Genomic DNA, 16,959 nt, shown 5'->3' on the forward strand with positions numbered 1-16,959 from the left:
CACGTAATTATGGAAATCACTTTAGTTTTTTATTAACAACATTCAATAATAACTAAATGTCCATGAATGACTGGGTTTTGTATAGAGGGAAAAGGATGGTTGATCCTACAATTACTCGCAGCAATTACGGTTATTCAAATGTCCGTGATTTTTATAGGTCGTCACTCAAAGATATTATAGCAAGGACTGTAGTTCATTACTATGTTTCGATAGTCATTCAAACTTCGTACGCTTTAATTTCCTATTCCGTTCTTATATTCAATTTAACGTCCCGTCGTAAAGTCCACAGATCCTATTACCAGTTATCTGGGATGCAACAGAATTTAATGCTGAGCGCTACTTTTCTTACGCACACAATCCCTTAGAAATTCTTAGTCCGTGAACTTACGGTAAAAGTCTGTCCCGTATAAATTAACTACAGTGGATTTTCTTGCAATGTAACTAAAGTGTCCTGATCCAGTAGCATATCACACGGAAATGTCCGCTATATCGCACGTCGCGGCTAGTAGGCTTATTCAGAACGCAGAAAACAAGACAAGAGGGATAACAATACCCGTGCATTGTTTATAACGTAGAATTTAGAAACAAAAGTAGCCGCATTAAACCCCCTTATCGACCACTTCTCCCCTATACGAAAATAAGCCTGACAATATTGTTCTTAATCAAAAGAGTCGATACAAGAAGAAGAGTCTCGCACAGGATCGAGTAGCATGGAGAGCTGCGTTAAATCAGTCTTCGGACTGGAGATCACAACAACAACAACAACAACCTTTTTCCCTCAGTGGGCATTTCCAGTGTCGGCCAGGCGCACTGGTGCATTTCGCTGCTCCTCGGCCTAACAGACAAATCGGAAGAGGCAGCGCACAGCCTTAACGAAGGTCATCGGTTTGATTTTGGACAGACAGAGATGTTATGCCGGATGAACGTATTCTAGGGCTCAGTCATCAAAGAGGCAGTGGCGATATAGGTGCATGATGATCTTGTTAACCGGAATCGCAGATCCCAACTGAGTTCCACGTGGGATGTAGCGCTAGCAAGAATGCATCAAGAGCGATGTGAGACGAAAGCGCCAAAGGCAGCACGTGGTATACACAGGCGCCACCAGAAAGCGACGCCAGGACCCTTCACAGGCCAGAAGTCCCCTCCGCCACCGTGTAGGGCTTCTTATCGGGGTAGTAGCCGTTATTAAACATGAATAAAATATATAAATGTGACAGTGATGGCTAACTACCACCTACTACTGAATCAAAAGCGATATTGTAAATAACTTGTATTTATTGTAAATTATCTCACGATAGAAATTAGATCATATTGAACAAATCATGAATGAAAACAAATTAAACAAATTGTACACTGTTCTTAGATATACTACACTGGTAAGATTAGCTCTCAGCTCTTAATGTTAAGTTGATGCGAAGTTAGATTTAATTATGCCCCTGGATAACCAAATGGTAAATGCGATCTGACTGCGTTCCTATTATCTCAATGTTAAGTTGATGCGAAGTTACATTTAATTATGGCCCTGGACAAGCAAATGGTAAATGCGATCTGACTGCGTTCTTATAATCTCTATAATAACAAACCAAACAACATGCAAAAAGACAAATAACCAAAAACGAATCGTAAGCAAAACTGCATGGATGCTCAGTGGATGGCAAGAACACCATCCAACAACTATTTCTGAACTTTACTGCCGCTGCTGCAAGTTTAACTATACCGTCTACCAGCGTGCTGGCTCCGTCGATACTGCTGGGGCGACGACTGCAGCTGCGTAGTCGCTGAATTAAGATAAGTCTCTCAAATATCTTGAGCATAATAAACTACTCAGAAACTAGTAATACCACAAGCCCTATATTTCCTCTAAATGGTATACAACGCTTTCAAGACTGGCTCAACAACCTTTAAGATGCAGCCCAGTGTGTCTTGTACTAACGTGCAATACCAGTATGATAGCTCTGTGCACTGGTTGACTACGTTCAATGGTGACTGCCAGCCTATAAGGCGGAATCAACTGCAATTATACTAGTAGTCAATGCAATGCCTATTGTAGACGCTGATGTCCTACTGTGGCTGCAGACTCTAGATCACACACAGCACAGTCTTCAGAATCTAAGTCCCTATCTCAGAGCTACCGAACTTTGCGAATGTCTGCTTTCACGGCACAAGACGCTCTCCCTCTCCCTCGCTCTGCACGATGCTCTTGAAACAATCTCGCCACAAAACTCTAATCAGCCAATCCCGACGCTGCAAAGGCCTCCCACATCTCCCTCGCGGAATGATACAATTTCTCCACTTATCCAAAAATTTCTCTGTCCAAACAGCGGGCGTTGACCCTCAGCGTTTGCCGCACTTTCTTATGAACTGCCCAAACAGAGCTCAACCCATTCGCCGCTAAAACAGCGCGCGACCGGGCGGCGCCAGCGCGGACGTTGGACACTCTCTGTCTGCTCGACATTTCCCCTCTCTCTCTCACCTGGCGCCGGCGGCGTTCCTTTTGATGCTTGCAGGTCAGCGGCCGCATCCCCTGGGACCCCGTCCCCTGCACAATGCTCTTCCGGCGCTCGCCGGCCTTCGCCTCCCCGGTTGTGCCCGACCGCTCCTCGCCTCCACTGGCAAATTTACTTTGCTTACACCTACAGCATGCAACTACATAGTATCATTACCAAATCCCATATTATTTCAGACATGTGTCTAATCATCACGTATCTCTCTTTCTAATCCACCTAATAAGACTAATTAACCATTATATGGGTTTATTTACTTCAAATATGCAGAATAATCTGCGAAATGAATGTCACAAATGAAAGCCACCTTTTAACCGTTCGCGACTTCCATCTACCACCGTCTGCAACACCCCTTCCGGAGGAGCGAACTGGACATGAACCCGACACTTCACCTGAAAATGACGAGTAGGAAACTCAAGTTTGTTTACATTGTCAGCGAGGAGAAACGCAACCTATTGTAAATTTATTTACCTTAGGGACTGAAAATTTATTTCAGCATGATGAACATTTTGTAGAATGTGTGAAAAACTGAAATCTTTCGACTATATGTACATATACACACATCAGAAAATGTTTGCATCACCTCTGTTCCGAGAGTTCCGGAACCTGTACAGAAAACTGGAACAGAAATCAACATAAACATCATTTCTGCCCTTTTCATCGCTCATGAAAGCGAAACATTGCATGTTGTAGCACTATACAGCGAGACCTTCAGAGGTCGTGGTCGAGATTGCTGCACGTACCGGTACATCTAATACCCAGTAACACGTCCTCTTACATTGATGCATGCCTGCATTCATCGTGGCATACTATCCACAAGTTGATCAAGGCACTGTTGGTCCAGATTGACCCACTCCTCGACGGCGATTCGCCGTACATCCCTCAGAGTGGTTGGTGGGTCATGTCGTTCTTAAACAGCCCTTTTCAGTCTATCCCAGGCGTGTTCGATAGGGTTCATGTCTGGAGAAGCTGCTGGCCACTCTAGTGGAGCTATGTCGTTATCCTGAAGGAAGTCATTCACAAGATGTGCACGATGGTGGCGCGAGTTGTTGTCCATGAAGATGAATGCCTCGCCAATATGCTGCCGATCTGGTTGTACTATCGGTCGGAAGATGGCATTCACGTATCGCACAACCGCTGCGGCGCCCTGCATGACCACAAGCAGCGTACGACGGTACAACATAATGCCACCCGAAAACAGCAGGGAACCTCCATCATGCTGCAATCGCTGGACAGTGTGTCTAAGGCGTTCAGCCTGACCGGGTTGCCTCCAAAAAGGTCTCCGACGATTGTCTGATTGAGAGGGGATGCGACACTCATTAGCGAAGAGAACGTGATGCCAATCCCGAGCGGTTTTTGGCCATCTGTACCACGCTGCATGGTGTCGTGGTTGCATAAATGGCCGTCGCCATGGACGTCGGAAGTGAAATTGGCGCATCAAGCAGCCTGTTGCACACAGTTTGAGTCGTAACACGACGTCCTGTGGCCTCACGAAAGGTATTATGCAATATGGGGGCGTTGCTGTCAGGGTTCCTCCGAGCCATAATCAGTAGGCAGCGGTCGTCCACTGCAATAGTAGCCCTTCGGCCTCCAGAGCGACGCATGTCATCGACAGTTCCTGTCTTTCTGTATGTCCTCCATGTCCGAATAACATCACTTTGGTTCACTCCGAGACGCCTGGGCACTTCCCTTGTTGAGAGCCCTTCCTGGCACAAAGTAACGATGCGGACGCGATCGAACCCGCAGCATTGACCGTCAAGTTGAACTACAGAAAACGCGAGCCGTTTACGTCCTTCCTGGTGCAACTGATCACCTGTCTGACCCCCTCCGTCTAATAAGCGCTGCTCATGCATAGTTGTTTACATCTTTGGGAGGGTTTATTGACATCTCTGAACAGTCTGTGATACAATATCAACAGTCAACGTCTATATACAGGAGTTGGAAACTGGGGTCATGTAAAACTTTTTTGATGTGTCTATCACCTCTGTCGTCGCTGCTCGAACTTGCTGGGAAGATTATTTTATTATCATAATTATACACGTAGTAGACCCTTTGTAGATCATATGAAGCTTCTAAAGTTCTGTCAGCGATTTTTCCATGTGAACTTCATTTTCTCGCTCACGGCTTTCTTTCTTTCATCCGTTCACTTTGTACCGGCCCTGTAGAAATCTCTTATATTTTAATTTTGAAAGTCACTCTCCAGTTGTTCGTTTAGGTATCTTCTCTTGGTTTGTCTGATGGTTCTGGGATTTTCTTGAAGAAATGTTGTTGTGTTTCTGGCGTTTTCTTGCTGCTATATTTCTGGAAGGCCAATTTGCGTGCTTTAAGACCGTTTCCACAGTTGTCATTCCACCATGCAAGTTTTTTTTTCTTTTATCTCAGCGGTAGTAGTTCCTGTGCTTTACGTATAATCATGTTTTTCAACTCTTCAGGTGTGTTTGCTTCTTCTTTCTGCCATTCGTCCTTTATTTTTGATTTGTGGAGACTGTTATTTGCTTGCATTTATCACGAATCTCTTGCCCAACGTAAAGTCCGACTGGAAAAAAGCGCAGGTGACGTCTCTATATATAAGAAGGGTAGAAGGACGGATCCTCAAAATTACAGACCAATATCCTTAACATCGGTTTGTTGCAGGATTCTCGAACATATTCTCAGTTCGAATATAATGAATTTCCTTGAGACAGAGAAGTTGATGTCCATGCATCAGCACGGCTTTAGAAAGGACTGCTCCTGCGAAACGCAACTCGCCCTTTTTTCACATATCTTGCGAACCATGGATGAAGGGTATCAGACGGATGCCGTATTCCTTGACTTCCGGAAAGCGTTTGACTCGGTGCCCCACTGCAGACTCCTAACTAAGGTACGAGTATATGGGACTGGTTCCCAAGTATGTGAGTGGCTCGAAGACTTCTCAAGTAATAGAACCCAATACGTTGTCCTCGATGGTGAGTGTTCATCGGAGGTGAGGGTATCATCTGGAATGCCCCAGGGAAGTGTGGGAGGTCCGCTGTTGTTTTCTATCTACATAAATAATCTTTTGGATAGGGTGGATAGCAATGTGCGGCTGTTTGCTGATGATGCTGTGGTGTACGGGAAGGAGTCATTGTTGAGTGACTGCAGGAGGATACAAGATGACTTGGACAGTATTTGTGATTGGTGTAAAGAATGGCAGCTAACTCAAAATATAGATAAATGTAAATTAATGCAGATGAATAGGAAAAAGAATCCCGTAATGTTTGAATACTCCATTAGTAGTGTAGCGCTTGACACAGTCACGTCGATTAAATATTTGGGCGTAACATTGCAGAGCGATATGAAGTGGGACAAGCATGTAATGGCAGTTGTGGGGAAGGCGGATGTCGTCTTCGGTTCATTGGTAGAACTTTGGGAAGATGTGGTTCATCTGTAAAGGAGACCGCCTATAAAACACTAATACGACCTATTCTTGAGTACTGCTCGAGCGTTTTCGCTCCCTATCGGGTCGGATTGAGGGAGGACATAAAAGCAATTCAGAGGCAGGTTGCTAGATTTGTTACTGGTAGGTTTGATCATCAAGCGAGTGTTACGGAAATGCTTCAGGAACTCGGGTGGGAGTCTCTAGAGACAAGGAGGCGTTCTTTTCGTGAATCGCTACTGGGGAAATTTAGAGAACCAGCAATTGAGGCTGACAGCAGTACAATTTACTGCCGCCAACTTACATTTCGCGGAAAGACCACAAAGATAAGATAAGGGAGATTAGGGCTCGTACAGAGGCATGTAGGCGGTCATTTTTCCCTCGTTCTGTTTGGGAGTGGAGAGAAGATGCTAGTTGTGGTACGAGGTACCCTCCGCCACGCACCGTATGGTGGATTGCGGAGTATGTATGTAGATGTAGACTGTTTATGCCGAAACTCTGCAGGTGTGATTTCTTGGGATTGTACTTTCGTGAAGTGAATTTTACTTTGACTCGTGTCAGTTAGTGGTCTGAGTCAATATTGGAACCTCTTCGGACTTGTACATCATGAATTTCTCGTTGCTGTGTGTGGGTGATTGCTATATGGTCTATCGGGAATTTCCGAAGTTCTTGAATAAGAGAACTCCAAGTTTTTTGCTTTCTTGGGTGCTTTTGTAAAGATGTCGACATTATCTTCAGGTTGAATTGTTGGCAGAGATCAAATAGTCGCCTTCCATTTCTGTTGGTAATTTTGTCCGCAGGATATCTGCCTATTGTCTTCCTGTGTTCTTTTTTCTCTGTCCAGTTGTGCATTGAAGTCACCAAGGAGTAAGATGGTGTCCTTCTTCGGGCTCTTCGCCGTAGTCTCTTCCAACTGGTTCCAGAAATTCTCCATTTCGGTATGGTTTTTCTTGTTGTCTATGTTGGTTGGGGAGTGAGCGTTGACAAGTGTAAAATTTCTATTGGTGCACTGTATACGAGCCGTTATGAGTCTGTTCTTGACTGGAGTGACTTCCTTGACGGAGTTCATGATCTTCTTGTGTGCTAGTATTGCCGTTCCCGGCAAGGGGGCACCTTTGCCAATTTGTCTATCAGTTTTGCTCTGGAATATACTATAGCTATCATAATCTGTGGTATCATCGTCAGTATATCGTGGTTCCTGAAGCGCTAATTTTTTTGTCTGTCTAGTTCTTTAGTAAGACTAAGTAGCTTTCCAGGTTGTATTAGTGTATTGATATTTAGTGAGCCAATGAATGTTGGTGTTTTAGCGGGTAGTTTGTCAGAGCTCCCACTTTCTCTGAGTTCGTAGTTGCCCGGGTTCCCCAGAATCCGAATGACCGGTTGCCGCCTGCCGACGGGTGGATTGAGTACTATCTGAGATAATGTTGTTGTTGCTGCCATGAACCTTAGTGCTTGTTGTTAAATTTTGTCCATGTAGGATGGTTGTGTAGAACCAGGGGTCGGTAGTTCCCGGAGCAATTGCTACAGCCGCACCCACTGGATGAACAGTCGCTGGCCAAGTTGTTGGTGGTTTCCCCAACAGAAGCCGTTTGGGTTTTAAGAAGAGATTTCTTCTGCCTTCTCTGCCAGTGAGATCTTCATCTTCATTCGCCATCAAAGCCGTTGATCCTCTTCACCTGTACCCTGGTAGGGGGCCCCTACGAGGTACTACCAGCGGGGCCAGCTGGACCAAAGATTTTTTACGTGGTGTTGCTCCTACTCCTCCTCCTTTCTTAAGTCTTAAGTAAAAACCTGCTGCCTGGTATTATATAGCAGGTCGTACTTACATTGTGGGATTTAACATATTCTGTCATACAAATTCAGTTTTATTACTAGTACATTTCACTTTTGGTTTAAAATATTTTTAAAAAATTAAAAAAATACAAATATGTACCTAATAAGTACAAACGTATACAAGCAATTTTGCTTAAACTTGTTGCTAACTTAGATAATGAGAGCAATGAGATAAATAAGGGATTCTAAATGTATTTTAATTTTGGTTTGAAAGTGTATTTAGTGGAAGAAACAAGAGATGTAAATTTGACTCAGCTATGATGTGACAGTTCTTCCCTTTATACCCTCTCTGTGTATGGTTACACCTGTTAAAAATGTGTTGTCTTGACAGTGGTAATACTTAATTTAATGTCTTGATTAATTAATGGGAAGAGTTGTAATAAACAGTCAAGTCTGAATAGTTGTAAAAGAGAGTCTGGGACAGGAGTGTAAATAGTGAGACATGTTTTGATCAGAGGCCACAAACAGTTAGAGATTTATATCTCATGTTAACAGATAAAATAATATTAATGTGGAAGTTATGTTATCATTGTGATCCCTTATCTGAGTTATTTATGTTATAAAAAATTAAATGAAGAGACTGTTTTTATTTGGTAGTTATTGAACAACAGAAATGTAAAATCCTGAAAATTGTACCATTTATTCGTACAAACAGAACCTGTGGACACTGTTAAACGCCCAAGAAGAGACAACGAAGCCAACATCGAGAAAATCTCCAACACATTTTTTTTTCTTTTTTTTTACTGTGTGCACGTCTTTTCAGTTTCATCCACAAATTAAAAACATTTGCCATTATATAAAAGCTCTTGAGAGAAGAGTGTTAGTGGATGTGCACTGTTTCTATCTTCATTACTAAACCTCTTAGATTATACCTGTTAATGAGTAGATTATGACAACTTTTTAAATTTGTAAATTCGATTATTGATTACTTGGAATATTGAAAATCAAGTTTTTGTTGCCCCTGAAAGGTATTAGAGGAACAACCTGATACTGGTATCTGCACCGTTTTAACTATTTTCTAATGTGAAAATTGCTGGCTGTCTGTCATATTATCTACCTCCATCATATTTATGTACCAAGGTTTTTTTTCGTTTTCACACAGTTCAACAGAATTTCTGTGTCCAAAACATTTTTTATGATCAAATGGCTTCCTTTGATTGCTTAGACAAGTTGCAATTCATACCTTTTCAATTCACGTTGCGTTTATGGTAACATCTATGTCGTACGAATGTTTTGTCGCAATATCTATGTACATATTGTAACTTCTCTGATAGGCACTGTCATTGCCACAGTTTTGTCATTGTAAATCGATATATTTGTACATAAAAAGCCCTGAGACCGAAATTGTGTGTTTGGTGCACTACACCAGTGGTTCCCAGCAGGTGGTCCACGGACCCCCAGCGGTCCGCGAGCTATGCCAGAGGGGTCCGCAAGATGCTATTAGAATAAAAAATATATTAAATATATTTAGTATGATAACAGATTTTTTATTTTGGCCGCTCAATATTTTTTCAATAATGAATATGTCAATTTTTTTCTAAGTAACAAAAATAAAAAACGTATAAAAAGAGTCTTAATTTGGCCTTTTTAGGTACTTGATACTGTGATAATGACAAGGTACCAATCATGCTCGATGAGGGGGTCGTCGAGAAAATGTTGGGAAACCGTGCTTTACACTATCTGTGCTTTCAAAGTTTAGGAAATTGTTAAGTCTTGCCTGTAATTCTATTAAATATGCCCTTTTCCGAAAGCAGTCAACAATACAATTAAAAGACGAAACATTTCCCATGTAAGAAAGTAATTCAGTTCTCACCATAGGAGGTTGTTTAACGTCCATTTTCCTTACAACGTTTTTGATGTTGGGTACCACCACCGCAAGGAACTTTCGTCACAATCAACAAACATCAAACAAACAACATACCTTAGTTTTAAATGGGAACAGCCGTCTGAGGACGGACCTGTCTGTTATAAATTGGTAACAGGGGTTTAAAAGCGGTGGCTCGTTTTATTTTACAGGTTACTATCCCTCTGTGTAGGGGCTGTGATTTTTGATATTCTTTTCTTTTAAACCAGCAGGGTAAAGCAGAGGCCACTACTTCCACCACATCAAGTGGATTTAGTGCTCAAAAAATGGTTCAAATGGCTCTGAGACTTAACTTCTGAGGTCATCAGTCGCCTAGAACTTAGAACTAATTAAACCTAACTAACCTAAGGAAATCACACACATCCATGCCCGAGGCAGGCTTCGAACCTGCGATCGTAGCGGTCGCCCGGCTCCAGACTGCAGCGCTTAGAACCGCAAGGCCACTCCGGCCGGCTCTTAGTGCTCACGTACTCACACTGAGCCGTGAACACTTCCCAGTTCATCAATGGGGGACAATTGAAAATTATTATTGCTGTTATCGGTGCCATGCGTGCAATGGTCGTGCCAGGCGCGCGGTCTTGAATCTTGATCCTATCATTAATGGTGCGAGACCTGCACGACCTTGTAGCAACCGTTGTAGTTCTTCATTATTCTACTGTGACACTAAGGATGGTTTCACTCAGTGAAAGGTAGAACGTACAGATTAAAGGACTCATTTACTTAAAAGTTGAATACTGAACAATTATACAATCAAATGGGGGTGGGGGAAGAATGAATTGAGTACAGCAGGTTGACCCAACGCTCGTTCATAATAAGCCACGATAGCAGGAGACAAGGAATTTTAGGGACGATCGCCGTATTATGAAATGGGGTCCAATTTACTAAAGGAAGGGGTTGCAGGCATGCAACGACCACCACCATTAATCAGCCAAAGCCTAAGAAAGATGCTACTGTGGGTGAATCGCTAGGTAGCCTCCTGTACTAAAGGAATACAACCAGCAAGACGCGAAACTATTCATATAACTTTGGCTCGCGGTCCGACTACGTTAACGAAACATGAGGGGGCGCCAGACATTCACCACATGGCGTAGGACAAAGGGCACAAGTTTTCAAGCTAGGAAGACATAAATTCTGAGTCGAATTTTACACAGGAGAACTGAAAGAGCTACTGTCGGACGAAGTGGAAAAGTGAGCATGAATATATGCCGTACTGCAAGCTTCTGTGACTAACCAACACGTCTCGGACATTATGCCCGACTGTATAAGGAAAACCCTCCAGTCTTATAACACGGAAAACATTGCATAAACCGTAATTCTAGGGGCGCACATCAGTACAATGACCTATAAGGTTCCATCTGGGCCGCAGGGCGCGAATCTACAATGCACGTCGGCGCTCATGCTTACAGAACTTCATCTCCTGGAGGCAGCACCTCCGGCCTCAGGCACGGTCACACTAGAACTGACTAGTGGTGGGCAGGAAATCGCGTATCTGTTAGAAATCACAGTGATTGAGAAGTCACAGATATCACAATAACAACTTTACAAAATATAACTGCGATTTCAGTCACAGTTAGCAGTCGGAAGTAGCATTTCACATTCAACGCCGTGAGCCATCTGTGGGCCCAATTCCATACTCCTTTCTGCGATATCAGTGACAAGTCGCGGCTAGAAGTCGCAAGTAGCAACTAAAAAGCGCAGTTAACAGTGCCATCTGTTGGCCAAAGTTCGTACTACGCGCATCTCTGCGACACGCTGTCGAGTCCAACTGCGATTTCTGTGACAAGTCGCAACTAAGAGTCGCAAGTAGCAACTAAAAAGCGCAGTTAACATACTATTCCTAGTGCCATCTGTTGATCGACGTACGTACTTCGTTGTGAGAGCCTTGTGCCTCGCGAGATCGATGTGCTGTGTGTGCATATGAAGGGCTTATTTCAATAGTGGTACAAGTCCATTCTTGTTCATTTTGAGATACAGAGTCGTAAAGTTAAATGAGCGCTGAAAAATCTGCAGTTGAGATACCAGAAATATTCAAGCTTCTTGCTAGAGATGAACCTTTATTTATGTTTGTTTGGATCATTAATTTCAGAAGCATTATAGACAGAAAAGTGGAGGTAATGGACTTGTACCACTATTGTAATAAGCCCTTCATAGTATATGACGACATGCACATTCAGCATCAGTTATGGTTGGTCAAATACTGCTGTGACTCTGAATGTATTATATTAATAAGAAGCAACGTTGCCTTTTTCTCCTGAAAATATCAAGTAACGTAACAAATGTGTTTGATTCTGCTTCCAATATGACAGTTTTGGTTAATACTCCACATGCCTACAGGACTTTGCAATGTTAACACAGCAGAACTCAGACATCTGCATAAGTGTAGTGAAATGAAAACAGTCATATGAATGCCTCGCTTTTCTTCCGACACAGTTCAAGACTCGGGAGAAAAGTTTTACACCTGGTGTTCTAAATGGCATCTTCACACACAAGAACTTTTGCCGACACTACTACCACCTACATAAGTAAGCTTTTCCTGTGTTGCTTTCAAGTAATGCACTTAAGCTATTCCTGATTTAACTGGAAGATCTGTACTTCCTACTTTCATATTGTACGGCTACTTACATATAAATTACACTATTAATATTTTCACAGTTTCCAGAATGAGATTTTCACTCTGCAGCGGAGTGTGCGCTGATATGAAACTTCCTGGCAGATTAAAACTGTGTGCCCGACCAAGACTCGAACTCGCGACCTTTGCCTCTCATGGGCAAGTGCTCTACCGTCTGAGCTACCGAAGCACGACTCCCGCCCGGTACTCACAGCTTTACTTCTGCCAGTATCTCGTCTCCTACCTTCCAAACGTTACAGAAGCTCTCCTGCGAACCTTGCAGAACCAGCACTCCTGAAAGAAAGGATATAGCGGAGACATGGCTTAGCCACAGCCGGGGGGATGTTTCCAGAATGCGATTTTCACTCTGCAGCGGAGTGTGCGCTGATATGAAACTTCCCGGCAGATTAAAACTGTGTTCCCGGCCGAAACTCGAACTCGGGACCTTTGCCTTTCGCGGGCAAGTGCTGTACCATCTGAGCTACCGAAGCACGACTCACGCCCGGTACTCACAGCTTTACTTCTGCCAGTATCTCGTCTCCTACCTTCCAAAATCTACAGAAGCTTTCCTGCGAACCTTGCGGAACTAGCACTCCTGAAAGAAAGGATATAGCGGAGACATGGCTTAGCCACAGCCTGGGGGATGTTTCCAGAATGAGATTTTCACTCTGCAGCGGAGTGTGCGCTGATGTCCCGAGTTCGAGTCTCGGTCGGGCACACAGTTTTAATCTGCCAGGAAGTTTCATTTTCACAGTTGTTTCTTTAATACAAAATTAAAGCCAACGGGAGAAAAAACGTAAAACATACTTGCCAATGACAGGTTTGTTGAGATGCAATTTTCAATGCGTTGACAGATGTAACTTTTTCATACGGTGGTAAGTCGCAGAAATCGCAGGAGTCACAGAAATCGCTGAAGTAGCAGAAGTCACAGAAATCGCAGAAGTAGCAGAAATCGCAGAAGTCGCAGAAGTAGCAGAAGTCGCAGAAATCGCAGAAGTAGCAGAAATCGCGGAAGTAGCAGAAATCGCAGAAATAGCAGTGGCGGAGGGATACACGACCTATGTTCCTTAACTGCGACTCTTAACTGCGACAAATCACAGTTAGGAATAACAGATACTGAAAAGTAGCATTCACAGAAATCACTGATATCGGAAAATCGCAGTTTAGCTCATCACTAGAACTGACTACTGCCCCTTTGTCCGCTATCCATCCGCGGAGGGCGGTTGGCGCCCGCCCGCGAAAAACGGGCGCGCACCTGAACTGGCCAATCATAGGGCCGGAATTTCACAGGGAGGCGACATCGCGACGTTAAAGTTGAGAAGAAATATCAGTTACAAGGTTGGTAAGGCAGGTTGGGGAACTGAGCAGGAGAAACTTTGGCCACTACTGAACTTTCAAACGCCACCACGTGCTACCCTGGCGATCGGAAAAAGGATAGGAAACGGGAAGCCATCATGGCTGCTAGGAAGACTGCTGCCCTCGCCCATAAATAAAGAAAATTCCTGGCGCCAAGTTCCTCTCACAGATCAGTGTGAGACAAGCTGTAAAAATCGTCAAATAAATCAGGCAGCCCATAGAAATTATTGATATTACCTGAATTATTAGTTTACCGAATACCAGAATGCGTGGATTAGAAATATGAAATGCGAGCACTGAATGGTGAATGAAGTGCGCGTCTTTCAGGTTTTTTTCCTAAGAAATAGCGACAGTAATAGTGCCTGGTTGCTGTTTTTACTTTGTTTCAGAGATTGTCTAGATATTCATTTTACACTTACACATATTCTGCCTTATACTCCATACAGTAAATGAATAAAGAAGGCCAGCCTGAGTGGCCGAGTGGTTCTAGGCGCTTCAATCTGGAACCGCGTGACCGCTACGGTCGCAGGTTCGAATCCTGTCTCGGGCATGGATGTGTGTGATGTCCTTAGGTTAGATAGGTTTAAGTAGTTCTAAGTTCTAGGGGACTGATGACCTTAGGAGTTAAGTCCCATAATGCTCGGAGCCATTTTTTTGAATAAAGAAGTGTGCTTACAACTATCAAGTTACAGCTAAGTTCCACTTTGGTTTTAATTATATTGGCAAATTGTATAAAATGTAATTTTGATGTTCAAGCCAAGTAGAGCTGCGAAAAGGTAAAACAAGGAAAGGTAGTTACTAAGTAGCAACTCCAAATCTAAATTCACTGACAGAGGACACGCAAAAGGTTATAAAAAGGACAGTGATAGTGCTATCAGAAGACTTGATACACTCACAGAAAATTTGGAATTCCGGGTTTTTTAACCTAGTAATGTAATCATAGTGGAGATAAAAAGGACTAACAAATTTGACAGCTGTCGTGCTTCTCTTGCTCCTTTCAAAACTGAAAGAGGATGAAATCTGGTTATTTTGTTTAAATTAAAGTAACCTTTCCCACGAATAAGCATTGATATGGAAAATTTGAAATATGTAGGTGCTGCTTATACAATAACGCTGATATTATGAAAATGGCTAACAATTCTTATAAAGCAATGTTCATTACGATGTCAGTGTGAGTGGCGCAGCGCTAAGTGAAGGAACTCTTGCCCTCTGACACCGGAGCCATTAGTTCCTTGTGGATCGAAGCAAGGCGCGTGTGTAGAGCAACTAAGGCACGCGCCGGCGCACAAACAGCTTCTACAAGCCTGCTTGCCTTCCCGGAACACCTCGCTCCTTCCAGATCGTTACACGCCAGATGAGTTCTGCAAATATTGTCTCCCGGAATTACACAGGACGGAAAGCCTAACGGCTGCCATTACTGCGCCGCCATTCGTCGTCTCCATCGAAGAATTTATCTCCCGGTGTTCTCAAAGCGCCATTCTCACTACAAGTAATTATCTTTTTGTGGCTTCCGATTGATCGGCACATTACCTATCACGTCTTCATTAACGATAAGACTCTATACAGAGAGGCAGAGCGGACTGCTTGAAAAAAACGAATGGAACATGTTTTGGAAACTACACAGGAATATATACTCATGGTAGGATTATTCCCTGGATGCAACGGTTGAAACTGTCATACAGTGAGAGACGAAATTCGGCTGTCATTGATTCAGTTATTACATTTGTGCTTATGACAAGTTTCCGACACCACCTCCAGGTGCTGTAGACCTGAAACCAACTGGGACTTGTCATATTTCACTGTTAAGAGGTATGAATTCTACCTGCGACAGAAGAGAATGACTTCAGTCTATTATCCGACACCGACGTGAAAATCAGTAGCGTTTCAAATATCAGGCGATTCAATTGTTGATATTCGTACAGTTTCTGGGTTTACTAAACCAACTGTTAGCTTCAAGCATTTCATGATGAATATACGCCAAGGGTTGATAACACTATACTGAAAATTTCGAAAAGTTGAATGCTGTGACGAGTTTATTTATTTGTTATGGGCGACAACCCAAAAGAGACTAATAATTTTTAATTAGCTCTCACTTTTGAAGTAATGGTATCAGTTGTACGCATCTTTCAAGATAAGATGAAAAAATATGACATTTTTTCTGCGCATCTCCTTTTGGCCCACCACTTGTGCTGTTTTGTGGGAGTGACTCTTACTACCATTCAGCGATAATCACTTGACAGGGTAACACTCCGTTTAATATTTATATCTTTGCCCCATTAGCGAAATATGTTGGTGGAAGCGCTCATCACATTCTTCGCTATCATCATCAAAACTTCGTGGGATGAAGTCCAGCAGTGATTGCAAAAAGCGGATTTTTATTGTGTTTTGCTTCATGGAGTCTTTTCGCTTATAGAGAGAGCGTTGGAGAAGTCATTGTTATCGGAGGGTGCTTCCAGAAGTATCTTCCACAGTCCAAATGACATTCAACATTCTTTTCTATTTCTTCCTGCATAGAGGTTAACGAACATATAGTAGAGCACATACATAGTGTGAAATATTATTTATTTATTTATTTACAGAAGATAGAACTGAACAATCCCGAAAATCAAATATCACTTCACCTCAAAGACAGGAATTATCTGAAATGTTAATACATTTATGAGTCATTTTTTTACATGCCTGTTAACTCTATATGCCTACCAGCTGGTAGCATACCACAACTTCTCGTGATACTGAGAGAGGCCAAGTCACTCTCTCACTTATTTTCATGTTAAAGTCTATTCTTTAATACTGTAATTACACCCTAGGCATCATTTTTTTGAGACGACAGGATTTTATCAACATGAGCTGGCACTGATGGGAGAATGTATGTTGTTAATACATGCAGGAGCCTTATGGCAGCTCTCCTTCGAATATTATCATCTGGAATTGAGAACAAGCGGGTGGTTTGATTTTTCACATTATATCTTGCAGGGGACATTTGGGGCTTCTAAGCCAGATGCAGCTCTTAGCGAGAGAAACATCTCATAGCACTTACCAGGGTCAGAATGCTGGTCCCAAGAATTTCTCACATCCGTGTGTAAACAATGATTTCGTTCGAAGAGGCGAAAAACTGCCTAACTGGATCTACCTGTTGGGCGTTTCTGGCCACGGTGAGGACAGGGGCATAGCAGAGAAAGTGGGTCGCCACAGCCAAGGCGTTTCGACAGCGTCGTAAACTCCCATTGTGTGAAGAGTTGGCATCCATAAAAATCTGTAAGTTTCCATGTTCGCCCTCGACCAGACACTATAGACAGAGTTATTAGGTGGTGTTTTCCCTTTGACTGCCGAACTTTTTGGAGAGACTCGGGCCATCAGAGGAATTTTAGGACAGAACACAACACTTATGGCGCTCTGAGAT

This window comes from Schistocerca piceifrons, chromosome 2, assembly GCF_021461385.2.
Source record: "Schistocerca piceifrons isolate TAMUIC-IGC-003096 chromosome 2, iqSchPice1.1, whole genome shotgun sequence".
In the NCBI taxonomy this organism is placed as follows: Eukaryota; Metazoa; Arthropoda; class Insecta; order Orthoptera; family Acrididae; genus Schistocerca; species Schistocerca piceifrons.